Source organism: Sinocyclocheilus grahami, unplaced genomic scaffold (genome assembly GCF_001515645.1).
Source record: "Sinocyclocheilus grahami isolate Dianchi unplaced genomic scaffold, SAMN03320097.WGS_v1.1 scaffold196.1, whole genome shotgun sequence".
Taxonomy (NCBI): Eukaryota; Metazoa; Chordata; class Actinopteri; order Cypriniformes; family Cyprinidae; genus Sinocyclocheilus; species Sinocyclocheilus grahami.
This window is the reverse complement of record NW_015505375.1, coordinates 911,166-937,144: the sequence shown is the minus strand read 5'-3', so window position 1 is coordinate 937,144 and position 25,979 is coordinate 911,166. Positions and strand designations below refer to the sequence as shown.

The following is a 25,979-nucleotide window of genomic DNA, read 5'->3' as shown; positions in this document are numbered from 1 at the left end:
CTGGAAAAGATGATACACAGGTTGTACAGAAAATAAGTGAAATTGATTGCATGGATTTAGAGATGGAGACAGAAGCAGAAGCAGAGAAAAAGAAAAATGAGTGACAAGTCCCAAAATAAAAAAGCTCTAAAGAAACTCGATCTGAACTTTAGTGATGATAATGAAACAGAAAATGAAAGTGAGTTCTCAGATTCTAGTGTTGCATTATCTCTAAATGAGTTTACTGTTCGTAGTTACAATGCAGAGGAGATAAGAATATTCCTTAAGTCAACAAAGAATAAGAGAGGTGTGTGTGTGCAAGAATACTTCCTTAACTTAGTACAGTTTGTTGAGAAAACTAAGAGTTTAATGGCTGAGGGATGCTTTACAAATAAAGAAGTTTATAGGTTAAAGAAAATTGTGAGGAATTTGGAGACATTTCAAAATTTGGCTGTCTCTCTTCCTCTTTGCTATGTGTGAAATTAAGCTAGCTACCCTGAATGTGAATGGTGCTAGAGATTTTAAGAAAAGATTAATGTTGAATTAATTAATGAAACAGAAGAATCTTGATATTGTTATGTTAAAATAAACACACAGTGATGTAGGGAATGCTGCAGAGTGGGAAAAATAATTTGAGGGGTTAACTGTTTTAAGTCATAACACTTCAACAAGTGCAAGAGTTGCAGTATTATTTTCTAAGAGTTTTAATCCACTTTCTTATGTGGTTGATGAAATTGATAAAGGAAGACTACTCAAAGTTAGAGCTGTTTTTGAAAGCTATGTTTTAGCTTTTATTTGTATTTATGCTCCAACAACACCGGTTGAAAGAATGTTTTTTATTTATTTATTGTGTAATACTATACAAAGTTGTTCAGAAGAAGAATATTTATTTTTGGGGGATGATTTTAATTGCACAGAAGATATGATTGATAGAAACCATACTGAACCCCACTTCAGACTTCGTCTTCTCAGAAGCGTCTCACTCAGTTAATTAAGAGGAATGAACTATGTGATATTTGGAGACAGCTGAATGGAAATGTAAGACAATATACATGGGTTCATATGAGAGAGAATATGGCATCTCTTGCCAGATTAGACAAATTATGTGGTTTTAAACATCATTTTAATATTTTTTAAAATTGCTCTATCATCCCAGTAGGTTTTTCTGATCCCAGCATGGTGCAATGTGGTTTTATTTTAAATTCTATTAAGCCTAGAAGTGCTTATTGGCACTTTAATATTTCTTTACTGAGTGATAGCGTTTTTAGAGATTCCTTTAAGTACTTCTGCGAGAATTATAGAACATCCAAGTCTAATTTTAGATCAATACAACAGTGGTGGGACGTTGGTAAAGTCCAAATTAGGCAACTGTGTCAACAATACACTCGTAACGTCACTATAGATTTTAAAAAGTCTTTGGAGTCATTGGAAAATGAATGAACTGAATGTCAACAAAAAGCTGAATCTACTGGGGAAAATCATCAATTTGATGTTTTTTTTTCAAAAGAAAGCCCAGTTAGCAGATCTGCTGGAATATAGAACACAGCGGGGCGTTGGTCAGATCAAGATTTCAAAACATAAGTCATAAGGATGCACCGTCAAAAATGTTTTTCTGTTTAGAGAAAAAAATGGACAGAAGAGATTAATTCAGGCCCTCCAGTCTGAGGAAGGCCAAGTTTTGCTGAATCCTAGTGATATTCGAAAGAGTTGGTTTTTACTAAAATCTTTATAGAAGTGAGTATGTAACAGAAGTTGATGTGGAAAGTAGTGTTGTTTTTGGCGGCCTGTTTTAATTTGAGTTTTAGTCTAGTCTTTGTGTGAAGCTGTCATTTTAGTTTTTATTAGTTTTAGTCATGCTCATACTCTTTTTAGTCTAGTCAAGTTTTAGTCAACTAAAAGTCTGAGCGTTTTAGTCTTATTTTAGTCAGAATTATCCATGACTATTTTCTTCTAGTTTTAGTCGACGAAAACTGATGACATTTCAGTCTAGTTTTAGTCAATGAAAATTGTATTTTAGTTTATTTTTAGAAATGCAATTCTATTTAACCCAGTCAATATAGTATAAGTACCTAGTAGTATAGACGAAACCAAAATTTTCTTTTAGCCAAACCCATTTCAAACAAGGTTATCTTATTATATTATTGTTACCTTATAGACTCAAGAATACATCCATTCCAGACACGGAAGACGCTCTGATTTGAATTTACAACATTTATTTTACCAACCAAACATGTTAGAAGTACACACACATAAATTTAAATAAAGACGAACCCCGGCTGGCCGGCCATCGGTCCCTTTCTCTGTGTCAGACTTAACTTTGTTAGGTTTTCGTCTTCAAATCAGTGTTTCCCAAACTTTCTTTAGCGGCACCCTTTGGAAATTTTAACAAATTTGTGGCACCCTACAAAATTAATTTTGTCACAATATTTGAATTTCTAACTTCGATGTGATAATATGAAAAGTATAGATATTCGGTACAACAGGGAAGAACTGCAGAATATAATGTCATACAGATATTTTTAATATTATAAAAAAAATGTGTCTATCAATGGTGGCAATCAGTAGGCTAATTTCTAATGAAGAGACCAATTTATATGACAGATTTTAATGTAGGCTTTTATTCATATGTAAACATTGTGAGATAGCTAGTTATAATGGTAATTAAACAAAGTTTTGCTCACTCAGTGTATTTTTGATTTTACAGCTGGGTAATTTTGTTGCAGTAGCACGAGATAGCAATCCTACTGTGTTCCTCGCAGATCCATTGTTGACAATATTTCTCTAATTCGTGACGCATTGGAAGTGTCAAAATTGCTTAATTTGGATTTTGGACTGATTTCACTGGACCAAGAGAAAGCATTTGAAGAGTTGAACACCTTTATTTGTGGAAAACTCTAGGAAGCTTTTGGTTTTAAACAAGATTTTATCAAGATGGTCCAGGTACTCTATAGTGATGTTGAAAGTGTATTAAAGATAAATGGCGGTTTATGTGCTCCATTCCAGGTTAAAAGAGGTGTAAGGCAAGGTTGTGCATTATCTGGAATGCTGTACTCATTGGCCATTGAGCCTTTATTACAACAAATAAGAGAAAAAATTAATGGTTTGTTTTTGCCAGACTGTAAAAATGTATGTCTATCAGATTATGCTGATGATATAATAGTTTTTGTCAGTGGACAAAAGGATGTACACAGTTTATTTAATGTAATCAATGATTTTACTTTGTTCTTCAGCAAAGGTGAATTGGAAGAAATGTGAGACACTTTTAGTTGGTAAATGGAAGAATGGTAAACCAAAACTTCCTGAAGGTTTGGTCTGGGGAAAAGGTGGTTTAAAATATTTGGGAATTTTTTTAGGAGATGACATAACTCAACAGAAGAATTGGGAAGGAGTTGTTGAAAAAATTAAAGGACGTTTAGAGAAATGGAAATGGCTGCTTTCTACAATGTCATACTCAGCAAAGGTGAATTGGAAGAAATGTGAGACACTTTTAGTTGGTAAATGGAAGAATGGTAAACCAAAACTTCCTGAAGGTTTGGTCTGGGGAAAAGGTGGTTTAAAATATTTGGGAATTTTTTTAGGAGATGACATGACTCAACAGAAAAATTGGGAAGGAGTTGTTGAAACAATTAAAGGACGTTTGGAGAAATGGAAATGGCTGCTTTCTAGAATGTCATACAGAGGACGCATTCTTGTCATCAATAACCTGGTTGCTTCTTCATTGTGGCATAAGTTGGCGTGCATTGATCCTCCTCCTCAATTATTAGGAAAAATACAAGCGATTCTTGTGGACTTCTTCACTGGGTTCAACAGAGATATGACACCAACAATGATTCTTTATAAATGAAACATGAATTTTATTGGCTATCCTAGATTACATCAAAACTAAGCTAAAACACACAAACATACAGTTTCTATAGAATGAGAGTTGATGGAGTTGCGTGACGTTCAAAGTTCTAAACTCGTTTTCACGAGTGATTTAAATTCACCTGAGAGAATTCACAAAGCAGATAATCTGTCTTAAATTTACTGCTTAAATTAGCTTGAAACCAGTAGAGATAAGATTTTGTTCGTTACTTGCGTTGTGCTTGATTGACCGCTGAAAGCTGAGTTTCCTGGTTTGGCTGCTTGAGAGAATTCCATTGCTGATTGGTCGCTGAGGTGACGTCGGAATGACGTTTGAATGACTTCCTTTGGGAAAGCCCTCCGGAGATTGGTTGGCTTCTTGATGACGCGGAGGCTTCAGCAGTTTTGCTACAGTCTGAGTTTGCGTTAAGTTCTTTGAAGATCGTGTTTCTCTGAAGTGTTTGAGTTTTGGATGACCGATCGCTTTGATGGTAAGCGTGGGAGCACAAGTTGGGAATGCTCTTAACACGGCGACAGGCGAGAGCAAGCAAGCAAATCTGTCCTGCATTGGGTTTTTGCTCCACTGCACAAGTCCATCCCATGGCGCGACCTTCCAATCGACTTGTTGCAGACTTGTTGCGTGCATACATTACCCAGAGGCTCCAATTTATTATGTGGAGAAATGAAGATTTGCAGGTTTTGTTAATAACTTCTATATAGTGTCATACAACACATACTGTTTGAAATAACAGCTTTTCACTTATTTCAATATTCTGCAATTATCACAAGCTTCTGTTCAATACTAAACTTCACATCTCTTACACATTAATAACCTAATTTCCTAAAAGAGTAATAAACACTGATTAAAGTTGCACCGATTAAATGAACACATCAAGCATATATATATAAGACATACAACATATTATTTGTGAATCTATGCTCCGATACTTTCAATGATTTTCAACGATTGTCTGTGTAAGCTTGTGTCCCTTTTCTTTGGAATGCAGGGGGGAAAGGGGAGGTGTCCTGAGGACATGCCCATGTCACGAGTTGGGAGTCAGCCATTTTTCTCCTGGACATGGGCTATTAATCTGTCGCTTTCTGTTTATCAAATTATTAATTTATGTGTTAAACGGTCAGGGGTCCCAAGAGTGTCTGTCGCGGGAATCTTTCCAGATACCAGGTTCTTTGTTCTGTGATCTATTAGATGGTTTATTTATGCTGAAGCCAGTCACGAGACCTACTGACCTTCTGTAGCTTAAATGAATCCAGATGGGGGGGTCAGTTCTTGTTGTCCTAGTATTGTCGATACCGGTGACTTGATAAATCACCCTCATCTTGTGTTTCTTGTAAAGATAAGCAGAGCGAGACAGGAACTCATTTGAGAAAGTTGGCGCCTGGCCTGACCATGGTTCAGCTTTTACGACTCTCATATGGTTTGAGAAGAGAGGTTAGTTTTCTGATGGAATGCGGAGATTCCATCGTTCATTTGTGTGATGTTCGCAAATGCCTTACAAGAGCATTCTTTATCTACCAAAAGAAGAAGGAGGACAAGGACTGATTCATTTACAAAGCAGAACAGCAGTGTTCCGGTTTCAGTTCTTGCAGAGACGTTTAGATGGTGCAGCGAATGTCAGCTGGAGGGCAGTTGCCCACATTATTTTGCAGAAATGGAAGCGTCAACGCAAGTTCTACTAGGAAGACTTAATGCTACATCACATATTACAATTAGATCTAGCCAATCGGCATGCAACACGAGGAATATAAAAGCCCTCTACTCACCCTTCATTGTGTTTGCAGATACCGCAGCTGTCATTTCTAGCGCAAAGTATCACTGGACTTCTTGCCCGACCTTTCCTGGGTCACTCGCATATAGTCGCATAAACTCGCATGTCTTCTGTGAACGATTGCGAGTTTGATGTCAAATGCACACTAGATCGTTGGCATTGCTCTGGCGTCGTGGTGAATGTTTGCGGTCGTTTGGTAGTGTTGCATACATACAGGTGTTGGAATTTTCTCGGCGGAGGATGTGAAACATTGGCAGAGCTTTTAGTTCACGTCGCGTCGGCGCTGCTTGCGTCTCAATCAACAAAATATTTCGCCGTACGCTGACGTGAACCTGCACGAACCTGGGCCAGCTGTCGGAAACAAGGCTGCTGGTCTCCTTCGGCATTTCGTCTTTATCACTTCATTAGCCTTCACCATTATAAGTATTATTTTGTTTTATGCACTCCATTTTTTCACAGGCATGTCTGTGCTGGTGCAGGTCGCTGCGCGGTCATTTGGTCCCGAGTTTCGCATACTCGGGTTGGGGGGCATTTGTTTGTGGTTGACGGGACGCATGAGTGGAATTTGTGCAGTGCATGGATGGTTGTGCGTGCATCTGTAGGTCATTTGGAGTCCGGTATCATCCCATACGCTTGTCGCGCGATTGTTTGTGTATCTAGCAGACTAGCCTGCATAATTAACCTAATTTGAGCCTAGGTTGCATTATGCCTTAGTGCAATTTTGAAAGAAAAAACATTTGAATAAATAACCCTGCTTAGCATCTTCTGTAATATAGATTACAGTACTGAGTCCAGAGTTCATGATTCATAGTCACATAATTCTGCACGATTCATCTTTGCAAGCGTGATATCTTAACCAAGTGGCAACCTCCCGCTCTCTCTCGTGAAGCCAACACGGAAGTGACCTAAACTGTAATTCATCAACTGGCCGCTAGAGGCTGGCTGCAAAAGGGAGTCAATCCCATAGACACCCATGTTAAAATGCCCAACTTTACAGCAGAAAAAAAAAAACATGTTTACAGTCTGGTTCAAAAAATTATTTTGCTCTATATAGCTAATTTTGCCCTTGATGACAACTGTGAGGGGGGTGAATTTGTTTTTTATAACTCATCCGTTTAAATTATATTAAAGGGATAGTTCACCCAAAAAGTGAAAATTTGAGGTTTATCTGCTTACCCCCAGGGCATCCAAGATGTAGGTGACTTAGTTTCTTCAGTAGAACACATTTGATGATTTTTAAGTCCAACCGTTGGAGTCCATCAGTCTTATAATGCATGATAATGGTAACAAAGTCTATGAGTGTAAAAAAAACATGCACAGACAAATCCAAATTAAACCCTGCGGCTCCTGACGACACATTGATGTCCTAAGACACGAAACGATCGGTTTGTGCCAGAAACCGAACAGTATTTATATAATTTTTTACCTCTATGTCCAACTGCTTTGAGCACGTGCACGACTTCCGGTGCGTGAGGCGTGTACGTGCTCTGGCGTAGTTTACGTTAATGGGTGTGTTGTTGTGGGAGGAGCAAACGACAGACACCGTTTATTAACAGAAAATAAAAAAAGTGTCCTGAAAAAAGGGAATCAATTGTCCAAAATAAACAGGGGATCTGGTGTCCTCGTCGTGTCCGTGCAGGGAAGGGCAGTGGTCAGGAAGGAAGGAAGGAAGGGTCCAGGTAAGGGGCGGAGTCCGGCGGCCGCATGCGCTCCCCTCTCCGGTCCAGGGCGTGAGTCCATCTCTCTGCCCACGGCGCTTGAAGGGACTAGACGGCCCAGCATCCTTGCCCGACAGCCGTGTAACGGGTGCGGTTCTCGTCCGGACTGTGGGTCCGGCAGCTCACGACTCTGGCGGCACGGGAGTCTCTCTACGCACCCCTCCTGGACCCACGAGGACACCAGCGTGCATGCACGGGGAAGAGACCGGTCTCCCGAGGAGAGGTGCACTCGGCATTTGAGCAGCGGCGGTGATGAGGCTCCATTCAGTTCAGGTGTGCCCCATGACACGCCACCAGCCCTGGCTATTTCAGCGCCCCTCCTCTCTCACGCACCCACTCATGTCGGGAACCTGGCGAAGGGCGGCGATTAAGGGACGGGGTGATGCTGATGTGGGGAGGCAGCCGACTCGTCACAGTGTGTTGATATCCAGCCGAAGAGCAATCAACCATAACTTCAGGCGAGCAGGCTCAGAAGTCGGTTTGAACAATCCGGATAAGCGCAAGTAAGTACCATTTTGATTAGCCATCATACCTACAATGTTTGTGCACTGTGTAAACAATGAGTGACATGAAAATTTGAGGTTTATCTGCTTACCCCCAGGGCATCCAAGATGTAGGTGACTTAGTTTCTTCAGTAGAACACATTTGATGATTTTTAAGTCCAACCGTTGGAGTCCATCAGTCTTATAATGCATGATAATGGTAACAAAGTCTATGAGTGTAAAAAAAACATGCACAGACAAATCCAAATTAAACCCTGCGGCTCCTGACGACACATTGATGTCCTAAGACACGAAACGATCGGTTTGTGCCAGAAACCGAACAGTATTTATATAATTTTTTACCTCTATGTCCAACTGCTTTGAGCACGTGCACGACTTCCGGTGCGTGAGGCGTGTACGTGCTCTGGCGTAGTTTACGTTAATGGGTGTGTTGTTGTGGGAGGAGCAAACGACAGACACCGTTTATTAACAGAAAATAAAAAAAGTGTCCTGAAAAAAGGGAATCAATTGTCCAAAATAAACAGGGGATCTGGTGTCCTCGTCGTGTCCGTGCAGGGAAGGGCAGTGGTCAGGAAGGAAGGAAGGAAGGGTCCAGGTAAGGGGCGGAGTCCGGCGGCCGCATGCGCTCCCCTCTCCGGTCCAGGGCGTGAGTCCATCTCTCTGCCCACGGCGCTTGAAGGGACTAGACGGCCCAGCATCCTTGCCCGACAGCCGTGTAACGGGTGCGGTTCTCGTCCGGACTGTGGGTCCGGCAGCTCACGACTCTGGCGGCACGGGAGTCTCTCTACGCACCCCTCCTGGACCCACGAGGACACCAGCGTGCATGCACGGGGAAGAGACCGGTCTCCCGAGGAGAGGTGCACTCGGCATTTGAGCAGCGGCGGTGATGAGGCTCCATTCAGTTCAGGTGTGCCCCATGACACGCCACCAGCCCTGGCTATTTCAGCGCCCCTCCTCTCTCACGCACCCACTCATGTCGGGAACCTGGCGAAGGGCGGCGATTAAGGGACGGGGTGATGCTGATGTGGGGAGGCAGCCGACTCGTCACAGTGTGTTGATATCCAGCCGAAGAGCAATCAACCATAACTTCAGGCGAGCAGGCTCAGAAGTCGGTTTGAACAATCCGGATAAGCGCAAGTAAGTACCATTTTGATTAGCCATCATACCTACAATGTTTGTGCACTGTGTAAACAATGAGTGACATATACGCGTGAGAGATCACTTCCGGCACTTGCGTAAACTCATAGACTTTGTTACCATTGCCATGCATTGTAAGACTGATGGACTCCAACGGTTGGACTTAAAAATCATCAAATGTGTTCTACTGAAGAAACTAAGTCACCTACATTCCCTGATGATTCTCAAAGGTTTGGTCTCTACGCAAACAAAACAGAACAAAATGAAAAACAAACAAACCAACAAATCAAAACACAGATAGAGGAGAGAGCAGGTTTAAGCATTTCCCTGCTGTAAAGGGTTATGGCAGGACCTGCAGAGTAGAGGGCGCTGCCGGGTCATAACATCTAGTGTGTCAGCCTTGCTTGGATAGCAGAAGCAGGCTAATTACCTTGAAGATTGAGGAAAACCCTGATTTTGGGGTTTTGCTAGCTGGACGTGTCAGTATTCTATGGGCTAGGCTTAGTGATGGATTGAGGTGATCCAGTCGGGATCCCGTGGCAGCTCACTGTGATCCGCCGTGGAGGCAACCGTCGCTTCACCAACTAAGCACTAGAGGGAGTGCTACCTATAGGTAAACACAAATGGCTAGAATACAGAAATTAAATTTAAATTTAAATTCAAGCACTGTTTAAACTAAATTTAAATAAATTAGTGGTAAAGTGAGAGAGAAGAGGGGGAGAGAAACCTGATCAAATAATACAAAAAGGAACAAAACAAAAATAAAAAGATAAAAGTAATAAAGTAAAAACAAAAATAATACTAAAATAAAGAACTAAAACAGGAGGTACCTAGAATGGTGTGAATGACAATAATGACTAAAGGAGAAGAAGGAAAATTAGAAATAAAACAAATTGAAATACATGGACTCAATGATAGAGAAGTCGACCTAGCTGAGATTGCCCACAAGGTGGAGTGGGTGAGCCCACACAAGGTGAAAACAGGAGGGTAGTGGAGGAGTTCAAGAAGTGTTAGATACTTAAACTGTGTCCCAAAGTTGAGTGTGCACAAGGAAGGAAGGGTCCAGGTAAGGGGCGGAGTCCGGCGGCCGCATGCGCTCCCCTCTCCGGTCCAGGGCGTGAGTCCATCTCTCTGCCCACGGCGCTTGAAGGGACTAGACGGCCCAGCATCCTTGCCCGACGGCCGTGTAACGGGTGCGGTTCTGGTCCGGACTGTGGGTCCGGCAGCTCACGACTCTGGCGGCACGGGAGTCTCTCTACGCACCCCTCCTGGACCCACGAGGACACCAGCGTGCATGCACGGGGAAGAGACCGGTCTCCCGAGGAGAGGTGCACTCGGCATTTGAGCAGCGGCGGTGATGAGGCTCCATTCAGTTCAGGTGTGCCCCATGACACGCCACCAGCCCTGGCTATTTCAGCGCCCCTCCTCTCTCACGCACCCACTCATGTCGGGAACCTGGCGAAGGGCGGCGATTAAGGGACGGGGTGATGCTGATGTGGGGAGGCAGCCGACTCGTCACAGTGTGTTGATATCCAGCCGAAGAGCAATCAACCATAACTTCAGGCGAGCAGGCTCAGAAGTCGGTTTGAACAATCCGGATAAGCGCAAGTAAGTACCATTTTGATTAGCCATCATACCTACAATGTTTGTGCACTGTGTAAACAATGAGTGACATATACGCGTGAGAGATCACTTCCGGCACTTGCGTAAACTCATAGACTTTGTTACCATTGCCATGCATTGTAAGACTGATGGACTCCAACGGTTGGACTTAAAAATCATCAAATGTGTTCTACTGAAGAAACTAAGTCACCTACATTCCCTGATGATTCTCAAAGGTTTGGTCTCTACGCAAACAAAACAGAACAAAATGAAAAACAAACAAACCAACAAATCAAAACACAGATAGAGGAGAGAGCAGGTTTAAGCATTTCCCTGCTGTAAAGGGTTATGGCAGGACCTGCAGAGTAGAGGGCGCTGCCGGGTCATAACATCTAGTGTGTCAGCCTTGCTTGGATAGCAGAAGCAGGCTAATTACCTTGAAGATTGAGGAAAACCCTGATTTTGGGGTTTTGCTAGCTGGACGTGTCAGTATTCTATGGGCTAGGCTTAGTGATGGATTGAGGTGATCCAGTCGGGATCCCGTGGCAGCTCACTGTGATCCGCCGTGGAGGCAACCGTCGCTTCACCAACTAAGCACTAGAGGGAGTGCTACCTATAGGTAAACACAAATGGCTAGAATACAGAAATTAAATTTAAATTTAAATTCAAGCACTGTTTAAACTAAATTTAAATAAATTAGTGGTAAAGTGAGAGAGAAGAGGGGGAGAGAAACCTGATCAAATAATACAAAAAGGAACAAAACAAAAATAAAAAGATAAAAGTAATAAAGTAAAAACAAAAATAATACTAAAATAAAGAACTAAAACAGGAGGTACCTAGAATGGTGTGAATGACAATAATGACTAAAGGAGAAGAAGGAAAATTAGAAATAAAACAAATTGAAATACATGGACTCAATGATAGAGAAGTCGACCTAGCTGAGATTGCCCACAAGGTGGAGTGGGTGAGCCCACACAAGGTGAAAACAGGAGGGTAGTGGAGGAGTTCAAGAAGTGTTAGATACTTAAACTGTGTCCCAAAGTTGAGTGTGCACACTTAAAAGGCCAGGCCTCCGAAGTGCATGAAAGACACTCCGCCTTCGCAGGATTTCCTAATTGTGACACCAGAGATTCCCGATTAGCGCTTTGTTGCATAGCAACGGTATGAGAGGAGAGCTGACGAGAGGAAAATCCAGCCAGGATAGGTGGAGCCAGAATTGCTCATTTTTGTTTTTATGTTTTAAGTCATAATGGAGGAGACGGTGATGTACCTCAGGCTTAGCCAAGACCGAGGCCAGGTAAATTACACTGGTTTGCTGCGTCCTTTGTCGGATTACAACTTTAAATGCAGGAATTAGCTTGGAGCTTACTTGAATAATGTAATGATACATATGAAAAACTACAATACACACACACACACACACACCCACATAGCAGTTCAAATGCTGACTGATATCTTACAAAGGTGCGATGTTATATAGTTTATTGTCTTGACCATGGTGATCATATGTAGACAGGTTAGCAAAAATAAAACTGTGAATAAAAAAATAGAGCATTGTACAGCTCAATGTTCAGCGGAAGCTGTCACAGCTGAACAGTGCTCTGTTTGACCGCTCTTAGTCGTTCAGATACAGCCTTTGATATAGTTAGCAAACATTTATTAATATTCTGACAAAATGTTGATACTTTCATTTTCAAAATAATCAGAGGTTGACTGTAAGGAAGTACATTCGTTAAGTATACTCGAACAAATATGAAGTACAACGTTTTCTTTTTTTTTTCTCACAGGACAGCAGCACTACAAAAATATGGTATTTTACAACATGATGCATTGTTGTAGATTAAACTACCCAACAGTATATGGAGTAGGAAACTTTAAATTTAATAACCTTGAACATAAAGTAAAATGCAACATACACAGTAGTGCAGCAGTAATATTAATGCAAAACCATCCTGACAAATTTCTTTTTTTCAGAACAATACTGTATAACTTTACTTTTACTCTCAATACCTTAAGTATATTAGAGTATGCAAGATAATACTTTTACTTAAAGGATAGTTCAGCCAAAGAGGAAAATTCTGTAATCATTTACTCACCCTTAAGTTGTTCCAGTTTTGGAATTTTCATTTTTGGCTGAACTATCCCTTTAGCTAAGCTTATAAATATGACTAGTAGTTTTTCTCCAATGTGGTATTAGTAGATACAAAAAGTAGTTTACTAAAGTACCTAAATATTTCTTCTACTAACTACTCTGTCATAGCTCTAAACAATTTCTCTTTTCCTTCTTTCCTTAAATCAGATCAGACCCCTGTACTGCAGGATAAAGCTGAATGTGCCAGCGCTGGACAGGTTTTTAATGGTTTTCGGCTGAGTAGGGAGGCCCTGACAATGCTGCTGGATCTTCTGAGAAGTGAACGGCAACAATGATGATCATACAGAGTAGTCTTGACATGCCTCGTTCCACTGTCACCGCATTGTCCTCCGAGTCGCTGAGGAGATGCTGGTCATTCACCTCTTGAAGACCCCAGAACACATAGAGGCGGGGCTGGGCTCAAAACTGATGTTTTTTTTTCTGATGTTAAATCTAAGCTATGTTGTAAATAATTTCAGTAATGTATAGAACGATTTGTTTAATGTGTAAAAAAAATATTTACAAGACAAAAAATAAACATATAGAAGAATGTTTTGTGAAAAAATTATAAGCTGCGTTAAAAAAATGAACAATGTACATAATTACTTCTCTTTTATTTACACATGTGAATATGCAAAACAAAAATACAAATTGTACAGAAAGTACTCAGGCTCATTTACAAATAAATTGCACTACAAAAATGAATAATGTATACAACTTATTTCATTTTTAACTTACGTCACAAATATAAACTACAGAAATTAGGTTGTTTCATTTACAATGTGACATTTAAAAAAATATATTGAAAAACTGTGATGTACCCATTTTTTCCACTGCGTTCTCTTGCCTAATAGAGAATGGATAATAAATAATGTATTTGTTCAGCATTCTCTCAAGAAAAGAAAACAGTCCCTTCATTCTCTCCTTGCTCTCCTGTGCTCTTCTCTCCTCTGTCTCTCTCTGGAGTTTGATGTCCTCCCTGAGTAGCTCCACCAGCTTCCACTCACTCCCTCACCTGTCCCAGGACACTTGCAATCCTAAGGCAGAGCAAATAAACCATGCCTGTTAACAACAACAGCACAATCAATTTCAGCAAAAAATGTGTGTATTAACTTGCATACTTAGTATTTTTTCAATCTTTCCCCAGCAGACTAATTTTCTTCAGAATAGTACTAAAACAAGAGAAAATGGAAACACTTATGAAAAACATAAAGACTTAAATCTTAGCATTGCAATCTTAACATTAGAAAATATGACAAAGCAGGACATGCATACAAAATACTGAAGTGCTAAAGTTTGGTTAAAACATTTGTAGACAATTCTTGAATGACAGCACTACAAAAACTCAACAAAATAAGACTATTGCCTTATATAGTGGTTGTCTTATTGTTCGTGGGCTTTGTGTTAAAAAAAACCTGGCTTTTAACACTTTCGCTAGGTATTTGAGTAAATGAAAACCCAATACTTACATTTTAATGTGAATTCCCCGACAGAGCTCTCACCCACCCTGTTCTTTTTCTTCTTCATTTGATGTTTTATGGCGTTTGGCAAACCCTGCACTGTTCTTTGAATATAAACACTGTTGTCATCTGCGCGCAAGTGATTCTGGGATATGGTAGGGTGCGAAGTGTCCATCAAATGTGCACTTCATTTTCCTGGGAAATGAAGGGTGCATTTGAAGTCGCTTTCGAAATACGTCAGCCTTCGTCACGACGCAGTGACGCAATCGGCCTTGGAATGCAGTATTCGGAGGGTGCATTCTGAATTGGGACAGCCTTCGTTGTGGTGGGTGTGGCCAATCGCACTTCAAATGCGCACTCCGGAGTCCACGCAAAACAGCCTGCCCTCTAGCATTAGTTTAAGGTACTGTGCCTTAACTCCAATCGTGCTTAAAACTGATCGCGATCGATGAGATTACTCTCATTCTAACATGACATGACATGTGGCCAAGTATGGTTACCCATACTAGGAATTAGTGCTCTGCATTTAACCCATCCTTAGTGAACACAGACAGCAGTGAACACACACACACACCGTGAACACACACCCGGGGATTCAGTGCCTTGCTCAAGGGCACCTCAGTCGTGGTATTGAAGGTGGGAGAGAGCACTGTACATTCACTCCCCCAACCTACAATTCCTGCCGGTACAAGACTCAAACCCACAACCTTTTGGGTTACGAGTCCAACTCTCTAACCATTAGGCCACGACTAATGGACAATTTACTGCAGCTATCACAAGAACAATGTGACTTAGATCCCAACTGATTCTTACAGTTTGTGCAACTTAACTGCACGATGTGTGGCAGGATTTCTTCGCTGCCAGTGCACAATAAAAATTATAAGCAATGGGGTTTCTTCGCTGTTGTTATACAAATTTCACTTGATCAAGGTTTTAAAAGCTCCCATTTACATTCCAATCAGTTACTGGCTCGCAGTATTCTTATGATCAGATCTGTATTATAGGTGCACATTAGTTATAGCTACTCTAATGTTCTTGTAAGGGAGTGAGGTCGTCTAGTTGAAATTAACATGCAATGACTTCAAACTTGCGATATCCTCAGATAAGGCCTTTAAAAGATGATAAGAGGAACATCGCTCAAATCAGTCTTTATCGCAATGAAGGAAGATTTCTTCATTCCAACAGGCGATTTTGATAATATTACAATGTACTGTAAAGAGATTTCTTCGTCTTTACAGAACAATTTAAATATTATGAACTGCAGTTTACTTTAACAATTAACAGTGACTAAATGTTAGACAAATAGAGCCTGTCAAAATACAGTACTGGAGGTGGCTTTGAACCATCCAATCAAAAGAGTGAGTTCGCGTTGTGACTTACCTCACTCTAAGAGTGCATAATATAAGAACACAGATAAATTGATATCTCCATCTCCCACATTCTCCACCAAATATGTAGCAAATTAGCTCAAAAGGGAAATATTTATAATTAATTATAACTGGTTGTAATCAATAATAAATATTTCGATTAGATCTTAGAATTAACTGTAGCAGAATCAGTATTACAATTATTTGATCTGTCCGTCCACCGAGCAGAGAATATAATCATTTATCAATTCAAGGAAAGATTATTTTCCTGGCCAAGGAACAAAAGCTTTCCTACTTTGTGCAGTACTAACAGTAGTTTAGCATGTAGCAAAGATCAACATTCAGTGACTCCGAATTGGAAGCAGAGACAATTATTGTGAATATAAGGGATTTAATGAATGAAACTATAGCTAACATACAACTAAATTAACTGAAAGAGCTCGAGAAATTTCAGCTTTCATTATGCCGTCTGGGTTATTTTCATACATGGTTATTAGCTTCGGGTTGCGCAATGCTCCTGCAACTTTCCAGCGCTTGATGAATCCAGTTATTTCTGGTTTGATGGGATGCGCTGTGTATTTGGATGACGTCATCGTGTGTAGTTAAACTTGGGATGAACATATAGTTCAAATTAGAGCACTGTTTGATCAATTTCTGAAGGCAAATTTGTTAAAATTAAAGGTAATTTGTTAGGTTCTTTTCTAGAAAGTTTAATTCTTATCAGCTTAATTATTCGGTGATTGAAAAGGAAGCGCTTGCCTTGATTTGGCTTTGCAACACTTTGAAATGTATGTGGGATCATCTGAGAGACCTCTGGTGGTTTTTGCTGATCACAATCGTTTAGTTTTTCTTCACTCGTTACAAAACCCTAACCAAAGGTTAATGAGGTGGTGCTTATTTTTCCAGGGATACCTGTTAGATATTCACCACATTAAGGGCTCTGAGAACATAACTGCGGATGCCTTATCTCGTGTCCAAATAATCTAAGTGTCGTAGAGTTGTCTTATTTTCTCTGTCTTTTATCTCTCTGTTCCTTTCTTAATTTTTGCTTCCTAGGCGCCTAGATTGCTGGGAGGAGTTGGAGAGTTAAGGCTGGGGACAATTGAGAACTGGACCAATACTTTCCACTTGGATTGTTGGGATTTTGTGGAGTTGATTTGATTTGTTCTAAAAGACTCTGTGGTCTTTTCTTTTTAGGGGGGGTGTGTGACGGGTCTCCTATTCTTCCCGCTACGGCCGGCCAGTGGGTGTGGCTAAGAGACTCATCAAGCGAACGATGTCTGCCTGTTCTTCCCTCTATAAAGTTTGGGCTTTGTTGGCATGGTGTGGTGGCTTGTTCCCGGGTTGCTTTGTTCTTGCTTTTGGGTTTTATTTGTCTATTTTGGTTTTGTTATTAATTTAAACTTGGTTCTGTCTGATGCTTTGACGTCATGCGTCTGACAGAGATTGTGCTTCGTTGTGTTGATTTCTCGTTTCATATATTTTTCTACTTATGTTAAAGGGGTCATATGATGCTGCAAAAAAGAACATTATCTTGAGTATTTGGTGTAATGAAATGTGTTTATGCGGTTTAAAGTAAAAAAAACACATTATTTTCCACATACTGTACATTATTTTTTCTCCTCTATGCCCCGCCTTTTTGAAACGCATCGATTTTTACAAAGCTCATAGGTCTGAAAAAGCGAGGTGTGCTGTGATTGGCCAGCTATCCAGTGCGCTGTGATTGGCAGAATACCTCAAGGATGTGACGGAACTGTTACGCCCCTCACCATACTGTTGATGCCGTGTCCCGGCTGGAGCGATGAGACAAAAACATTAAAACCCATTACAAACGAGGCATTTGTTGCATCCAGTGGGGACATAATTACTTATTATAATGACTTATACTGTCTTTTTATGCGTTGCGTTGCATCGCGCCGCGTAAACATAAAACCTTGTCTGCATTTGTGATCGGAGAAATGGCAAACAACAAGTGCTACTCTACACCGTCCAAAACTCGCGTTTGAATCATCAGTGGCAAATCCTTTAAATGAAAACGTACTTACAGACTGTGACAGAACTGCCAGGATTGTAGTCTACTCTTCCAGGATCAGGAAACAGTCCTCCATAAAATGTGCTGCACACATCTGGATATTTGGTTAAACTGTTCTGGAACAGTGTTGTAAATACAACTTAACCACTGTTAAACAAACAAAGTAGTTTCGCTTTCACAACAAAACACACGGCGGCCTAGCATGAGCTGAGGCCGGGCTAGAATGAACTGAGGCCGGGCTAGAGGGAGCAGAGGCGGAGGGCTTGAGAACGGCGCAGCTAGCGGATTCGACGAAGGAGCGGCAACCACATGTGACGACCCCGGACTGGACTCCGCTTCGTCCATGGTGAAAGCCGATCCGGCAATCCACAGCACTAAGTTGATGTATTCCCCTTAGCGACCAGCACAGATCAGCTCTAGGCATGACGAAACGGATATCGTCCTCTTTTGGAAGACCAAACAAAGTAGTTTCTCTTTCACAACGAAACACGCAGCTCTTCACAACATGGCGGCGGCAACAATACTACAGCGAGAATAAAAGTTACGCCTTCTTTCTTTGCGTGAACATTTGGGCGGCGTTATGCAAATCTTCCCACATAGTGACGTAGATATGTGGGGGCGTGCTAGAACGAGTCGTTTTAGGTAGGCGTGGTTAACTCTTAACTTTTATAAAGAATATCTCTTTGGATTTGAGACTTTAGTCTTTGCAACTTTACAGATCTTCTTTATGCACCAAGAACTTGTGACACTCCAAAGAGAAAGGAAAAATTTAAATCGCTTCATATGACGCCTTTAATAAACATTTTTTTGTTGCAACCAGACCAACCTGACTGTATCCTCCATTCATTTGTCACGGCTTGGAGCCTGTCGTGACACTGTGTATATTTTGATTATACGGTGTTGTAAATAAAATACAAATACAAACCCCCATTATTTTACTCTCCTCACATTCTTTGTTACCTGCTTCACAGACACATTACTGACTGATAGCTCATTATGGGAGGCCTTTGTCTCTCAGGTGTGAATCACTAAAATACTTATGGCCATTGCCACTCCCTCGCATATTGGCATTCTATCACAAAACATGTTTTACAAATGTTAAATCAATGTTTTGTTTTCTGTGAATGAGTAAACAGGATAATTTTCACATCAAATTGTGGCAAAAACTCTAGTCTACCACATACTGTTCTCAAACGTCTTGTAAACAAATGTTCTGTATGTGTTTTAGGGCCTTATTTCAGTGACTTTTAGTTTTTCACTAACCACGCATAAACGTTGTTTTCTCAAAAAAAGTAACATGTACATTCATGCTGCTTACATATTATTGTAGCACAGTTTGTGCTAATTAAACTGTAATCAGATTTTAGCCATTAAGGCTCCGTCCACACGGAGACGCGATTAGCTGTATACGCATACATTTTGTATCGTATAGGCGTTTCATCCACACGGATCCGGCATTTTGGGAGAGTGAAACCCAGAGTGGATAAATCTGAAAATGTCACCCTTGCGTTTTCGTGTGGACCGCGAATCCGTATATTTTCTGAAACGATGACGTCATCAGCCCATGTCTCGCCCCTAGTCAGACACCGCTATGTCACATAACAGCAACAAAAACATGAACAAACACTGAACGATTGTCTTTTTATTAACTAACATTAATACAGATTAATAGATGTATTGTTCCATGTTCGTTTGTATACCGCGCGCAAGGTTTAGTCCAAGTCTTCTTCTCCGTTTTTAGTGTATCTCTGTGGCAGAATTACAGCGCCACAAACTGATCTTGCACGTATACTACATCGTTTTGTGTCAGTTTTGTGTGGATGCAGATATTTCTTGAGACGAGGGGGAAAAAAAGATTGGATAGGGAAAGCTCTGGCTTCGTGTGAACGTAGGCTAATATGTTTTTAAGATACTGGGAAAAAACCCCCACAAATGTCAGGGCATGTCAAAACTTCTTCAGTGTCCCCAAACCCCCTCAGACCCCAGAGAGTTAACTGTGTGACCTTACAAGTGTGTGCCTTTCCAACTCATGTACAATCAACTGAATTTACCACAGGTGGACTCCAATCAAGTTGTAGAAACATCTCAAAGATGATCAGTGGAAGCAGGATGCACCTGTGCTCAATTCTGAGTGTCATGGCAAAGGCTTTGAATACCAGGGGTGTGGACTCGAGTCCCGTCAAATTTGATGACTTGCGACTCGACTCGACATAATTAAAGAAGACTTGAGACTCGACTTAGACTTTGACAGCAAGGACTCGAGACTTGACTTGGACTTGAGCCCTGTGACTCGGAAAGACTTTATGATCAGATCAAAGTCGTTATAGCTCTGCAGCGTGCTTGCACTTGACTGGCAATAAGCCAGAGACTGCGTTCAGCTGGATAGGCTAGTATAAATTAATGGAGTAATAGCACAACTTACGACAAAAGAACAGAGATAAAAAAAATAATAATAACAAATTACATGATTCGTCTGGTAGCGATCTCCGCTCGTGAAAAGCGCTGCCCTGTCCGTTTGATCGCCGCCCAGCAGGGACGCGGAGTGGGGATGAGAAACGAGATGCGCGATCACTTCACTGGTGCTCGCCTCATCATCACAGTGACCGCTGCTGTTAAATATTCCTCACTTCTTTTGTTTGTCCGACACCGAGGTGCATGAGTGATGGGTCCGCATCCCGCCACGACCCTCACAGTCGATGTGCTTTCATTTTCATTTTTATTTGTAATAAACACCTCTCTGAGACCTGTTTTTGTCAGATATCCACAGTTTTTGTTTGATCAGTTACATATTTTAACTGCATGTGCATTTTTTTTTAAAACCTCCATTAACCCTTAAATGCATGAATGTTTTGCCAGTCATTATTAGCCTACATATTCTGGTCTTTAGAGACCCGGACCTATATATATGCAGCACGGATGTATCTTTAACTGCTGCAATAGCAATATTTCATTGCGTATAGTAATTGCTCTGCAGTAAACCCATTCAACCCACTTCAATTTTTGCTGATGATATTCGTTTGTTTTATGCCTCCGGTAATTATGAGTGAAACGTCACGTCATTATTGTGTATCAAACAGTGCCACCTTGAGGAAAAAAAGATGCATTGCACATATTGAGTGATTAGATATGTAAATATAGTTCCGCAGGAAAAAATACTTACACATTTACATACATCTGGTCTCTAGCGACCCTATACACTTTTTACAAAAAAATGATCAGAAAACTGGCATTCTTTTATATTCTAAAATTTTTTTCTTGTTATATTGTTTATAATTAATAGATTGAGGAATTCTAAGAAAAAAATGCACATTAGGCCTAATGTCTGAAGTGAGCAAGCGGCAATAGGCCTAATGATAATTTAAAATATAATTTGAAGAAGTGTTTCTTTCACAAATGAGTATTGTATATATAACTATAAAATACAGGCTACTCAATTTTTCTCCCTCTTGCAGGCTCTCATGTCACTTCCATTTCTTTCAGGATAAATTAATGAATTCACGTGTTGTAAATCAGTCTGTAGGCCAATAGCGCACAGAGCCCCTAAATTTAGCGATCAACTATGCATATTATAAACTTAACATTTAACATATGACATTTTTTCTATTAAATGATTTTGTCTTTGTTACTCTTCGTTATAAAGGATGGTAGCACAGCATTTTTGAATGATTGTCTTCATGAGTTTGCCTGCATCCATGTTGCATGTTTCCTCTCACTTGCAATGCTTGCAGTTATTTTTTCGAGTTCTTTCAAAGCAGTTCTTTCTGCGTTTCCGCTCACATATTTTTAAATCTGTTTGATTGAGGTTCCAAATAACGTCTCATTGGCTTAGATATAACACCTAGAAGTATATAGCTATTCTTATGCACACATGCAAAGTATGTTGCAGCTGTTATTTCTATGAAATTATGTTGTCTTTGCTTTTCTGTTACTAATAAAATCGTTTTTTTCACTGCTTATCCTATTTTGGCACAATCCCTAAATTGAACTTGAGTAGTTTTACTAAGGGCACCCATCTCACATGAAATTGAACTATGTCAAACATATTCTACCTGCCTTCCTGATTTAAATTACTATGAATTTGATATGGTAATTAATACTGAGACACTAATTTGGGCAAAAAGCACTAATGACTTGTTTAAGACTTGAATCTTAAAGCTGAGGACTTGCAACTCGACTTGGACTTGCCTGTCTTGACTCGGGACTTGTCTGTCTTGACTCGGGACTTGACTCGAGACTTGAATGCAAAGACTCGAGACTTACTTGTGACTTGCAAAACAATGACTTGGTCCCACCTCTGTTGAATACTTATTGAATTAAAATAATTGATGATTAATTAATTGGTGATTAAAAGAAAATACATTTACAAATATTTCAAACAAACTTCTTTCACATTTTCATTATGGAGTATTGTTTGTATTCTTTTTTTTAATGATTAGGTTTGGAGCTAAACTGTGCAGAGCTGTGGCCCTCCAGGAATTGCGTTTGAGACCAATGCTGTAACATAATAAAATGTGAAAAAAGTGAAGTGCTGTGAATACTTTCCAGATGCAGGTGTTTGGAAGTTGAAAAGAAACATTTTAGCATTTCAACAATTATTAAATGATCGATATGTTTTAATTGAAATGTAGCCAGAAACGTAATCAGAAAGTAGCAACACAACTTGTTAAGGAGTACTAACCCAACTCCAGTAACTGAATCTATTGAAGTACAGAGGACACATACACATTAATAGTGTAGTAAAAAGTCTGGGCAAACTATTGAGCAGTCACCAATCAGAGGCCACATTTTTATGATGTCATCATGTAGACTTCTTACAAAGTATTATACACTATTTTAAAACTACAAAAATACAAAACACTGAAGTATTTTGATACAAAATTTGAAGCCATTTTCATGAACCCTGTCAAATACAAATTACAAAATCGTATTTTATATTTTAATTACATATTTTAAATACATGTATCATAAATACTGCCCATCCCTGATTCTACCTGCCATGCAGCAAGGGTGGTGTAGTTTCAATTGTGCCCAGAGAGTCTATCCTCTTGTGATGTGATATCCTGCCTGGTCCTCGCTGTACCACAACATGTCAAACATGCCAGAAATTGTTATATTCTGCATACAATCCTGTTGTTTTATAAAAGGCTCAAAACTGTTTTTGTAAATCCATTTGTTTTATTTAAAAAATGAACATTTAGGTAAATCTATATATAATATATCATATTTCAATCAATAAATAAAAGAAAAAAAGACAAGAAAGACCTAAAAGCTAATCACTGACTTACTAATCAGGTCATCCTCTGTGGCATAAATAGGAATTTTCTGTTGCGAGTTTCATGAAGTGCTAACTTCCAACTGTGCAAAGAAACTAAATATTTGTAATTGTCTGATCCAAAATAATAAAGTACTTCAACATGCCAGTGACTGATAAATCTTTAATATAAAATTGTACAAGAATTCTGATTTGTACAAAATTTCCATTTACACGCCATACGCATTTTATGCAAGGAAAAAATTATAATAATACAAAAGATTCCAAGAAATGTAAATTCATTAAAGGAGGACATCATACTGTCTCATGGGATGAAAAGTAAACAATTTAGAATTAAAGTAGCATTGATAAGTAATTAATACCACCCATCAAAATGGATACACTTTTCTTCAGTGGGCAATAAGGACAATCAAACAAGACAGCTACATCAAACATCACATTAGAACGAAATAAAAGGTTAACAAGTAGTTCAGGCTTATTTATTATTGTTTGTGGTTGCACAACACGATATATTATACTTCTATTAAATCATGGACTATGTTTTTTCTTTCCTTTGTATCACTGATATTCATGTAAATGATCACACTGATCAGAATGTTCCTCTGTGTTTGATTTTACAATGTCTATTTTTATTTGACATAATTCTTCGATTCTGCAACTTCAGTTCCATTTGATCTTATTTTTGTGCTTTATCACTCTATGCCCTCAAAGGAACAGTGCTAACACAGCAAACTTAAAGATCACCTTTGCAAGATACTACATTCTGTAATACTACAGTCTGTAATGGTCCTGTCCTCAGAGCTGCAATGAAATATTTAAGGCTCACAGACTCTTTTAGCCTCTGGCTTCATGGTAAAAGCCTAACTCTGTGGGGACAATGCAGGACAGTAATGACTGCCTGACTCCTGACAACAGAGATCTTGATGGGCTCTCAGAGAAGAATATGCTGGTCATTTTTATGCTGGGGAAAAGTAAAATAGGAGCAGGATGGGATAGTACAAGAGTAGGAGTTTACTCTCCAAAAGATTATCAATTCATTATAGCAGAACATCCTGAGAAATTCTGGTTTATTGTCATTTACTTCCTCACTCTTTTCCTGCTCTCATACATATCTCTTGTTAAATGACCGACACTAAAACCCATTTTTAAGACCATTTCCCTGTCATATATTATGGATATATATATTTTTTACTTCCATCAGACAAATCCAATGCTAACAGAAGCATAATGTGTAAGTAATCAGGGATTCACATTTGGAAGTAATTTTCTTTCTCTCGGCAGATAGAAATATGAAGCTTTTTCTTTGTGTCCATGCTGTGTCTCTCTCTAGAAGGTCTTTAGTTTGAAAGGCTGGAAAATATGGCGGCTATGAGGTTGATAACCTTCACTTTATGATATCACGTTACCCATCTATATACATGATGATGATGATGATGTTATTATTATTATTATGATTATTATTATTAAGGTTTTAATAAAGCACCAGCCTTTGTCAGTCCTAAAAGTGCATTCTGTTTTGAGGTTAACAGGTCCACATGTTGCTGTCATCCTACTGATTAGTTATTGGTGCAAGAACTACAAAGTTTGGGCATTGTTTTTGAAGCAGTAAAATGCCTCTGAAGTGGCACTCTTTTATAGCCCTTTCAGAGATCAGGAAAGTAAAACACTGTTTGACTCTAGGGGGAAACTTGGCTGTATGTGTTCAATTTTCCCCTTATGTGGAATAAACAGGCAATTACAACTCTTTTTCTGTGTTGTGTGCCATCCGGGGAAGTTAACCGTACACTATTAGACAGTGTCCCTGTAGGACCCCCACTGTGGCAGCAGTTGTGATGGGGGTAAGAGGTAGCGGGTAGGGTGGTGGCAGAGCAAGAGAAAACAGAGGAAGAAATGAAAGAGAAAACCAGAAGGAGAGCTTGGGTGTCTCCATGATGCAGTATTGCCAGCAACATTTACTGAATCACTGAATTTAATGAATTGACAATTGAATTAGTATACAGATCAGTGATGGAAATATCTCCAGGTTATGTGCAGCAACATATTTTAGAATGACACACACTGCTATTTCCCCTTTCAAAATATCTCTTAATCTTCATACCTTCCATCATACCATAAGGCCTGCTACTGTTATAGCACATAAAGGAGGGACCAAATGCATCTAGTCTTTGTCCAGCATTAATAACCTTTTGAACTGAATGGCGTTTCAGTAATGTAAATTACATTTAATTCATTCAGAATTATCTTTCATTTCATTTATTTGAAATGACAGCAACAGACATCAAAGGGCTAATTTGCATTCAGTTAATTATTATAAACAGATAACTAGAAATAAATAGTCATATCTACATACCCACTAAATGTATCAAATTCAATAGTGCTTTTTTTCTTTGCCTTAATATTGTGTGGCCAATAGTCAATGTTTGCCATTAACAAGATAAAAATGTTCTGCTGTAAATGACTGTCTGGAACGGAAGCATCTCAGGAGATAGGAAACTACCTAAACATCTTTTCAATGTCATTTCTGTTTATGAGGTTTTGAAACATTGTCTTTGATTTTGGCCACAGTTTAGAGCCTCTCTTGTGTTGCACACTGAAATGCCAATGCCATTTTTATATGATAAAACTGATCAAATTTATAGAAACAAAATAAATTATAGGACACTTACTAACTCTTTTAAAGTGATACTACATGCAGTAGAAAGATTATCTACCTAACCTCTGGGCTAATTCAGCACCTTTATCCATACACTTATACTCTTGAAATGATATTATCAGTAAGTATCAATACTTATTTACTGCATTCAAATGAATATACCTGAAACACTTACTAAATGGGATGAATATTGGGTTTAATCATGTCAAATTAGATTACTCTCATATCAAGAACTGGCACATGTCTTTTAAAGGAACAGTAATTACAGCTTGGCACTGTATCCTTAAAAATGTCACTTTCAATTTGGACAACCATCATTGTAAAGTGTTATTTTGTAATAATGTTACAAGTCCCACTAGTATAGTTGCAAAGTGCAAAACTGTTTTTTTTTGTACCAAAGCTATAAACATGAGAAAATAAAAGAAAAAGGTACTGTGTCAGAGCTAAAAGCATGCCAGCTCCATCTGTATATCTAACATGTAGATAAAACAAGTC

General features: G+C 39.5%; 1 long non-coding RNA gene across 1 annotated transcript; it reads right to left on the bottom strand.

Annotated features, from left to right (window-relative positions):
* Positions 1–13,708: 13,708 nt before the first annotated feature.
* LOC107595103 (uncharacterized) lies at positions 13,709–14,374 on the bottom strand. The gene is made up of 3 exons (XR_001610229.1): positions 14,170–14,374; positions 13,822–13,872; positions 13,709–13,737 (listed from the first exon to the last, which is right to left on the bottom strand). It is a non-coding gene; the product is annotated as an uncharacterized lncRNA (long non-coding RNA).
* Positions 14,375–25,979: the final 11,605 nt, after the last annotated feature.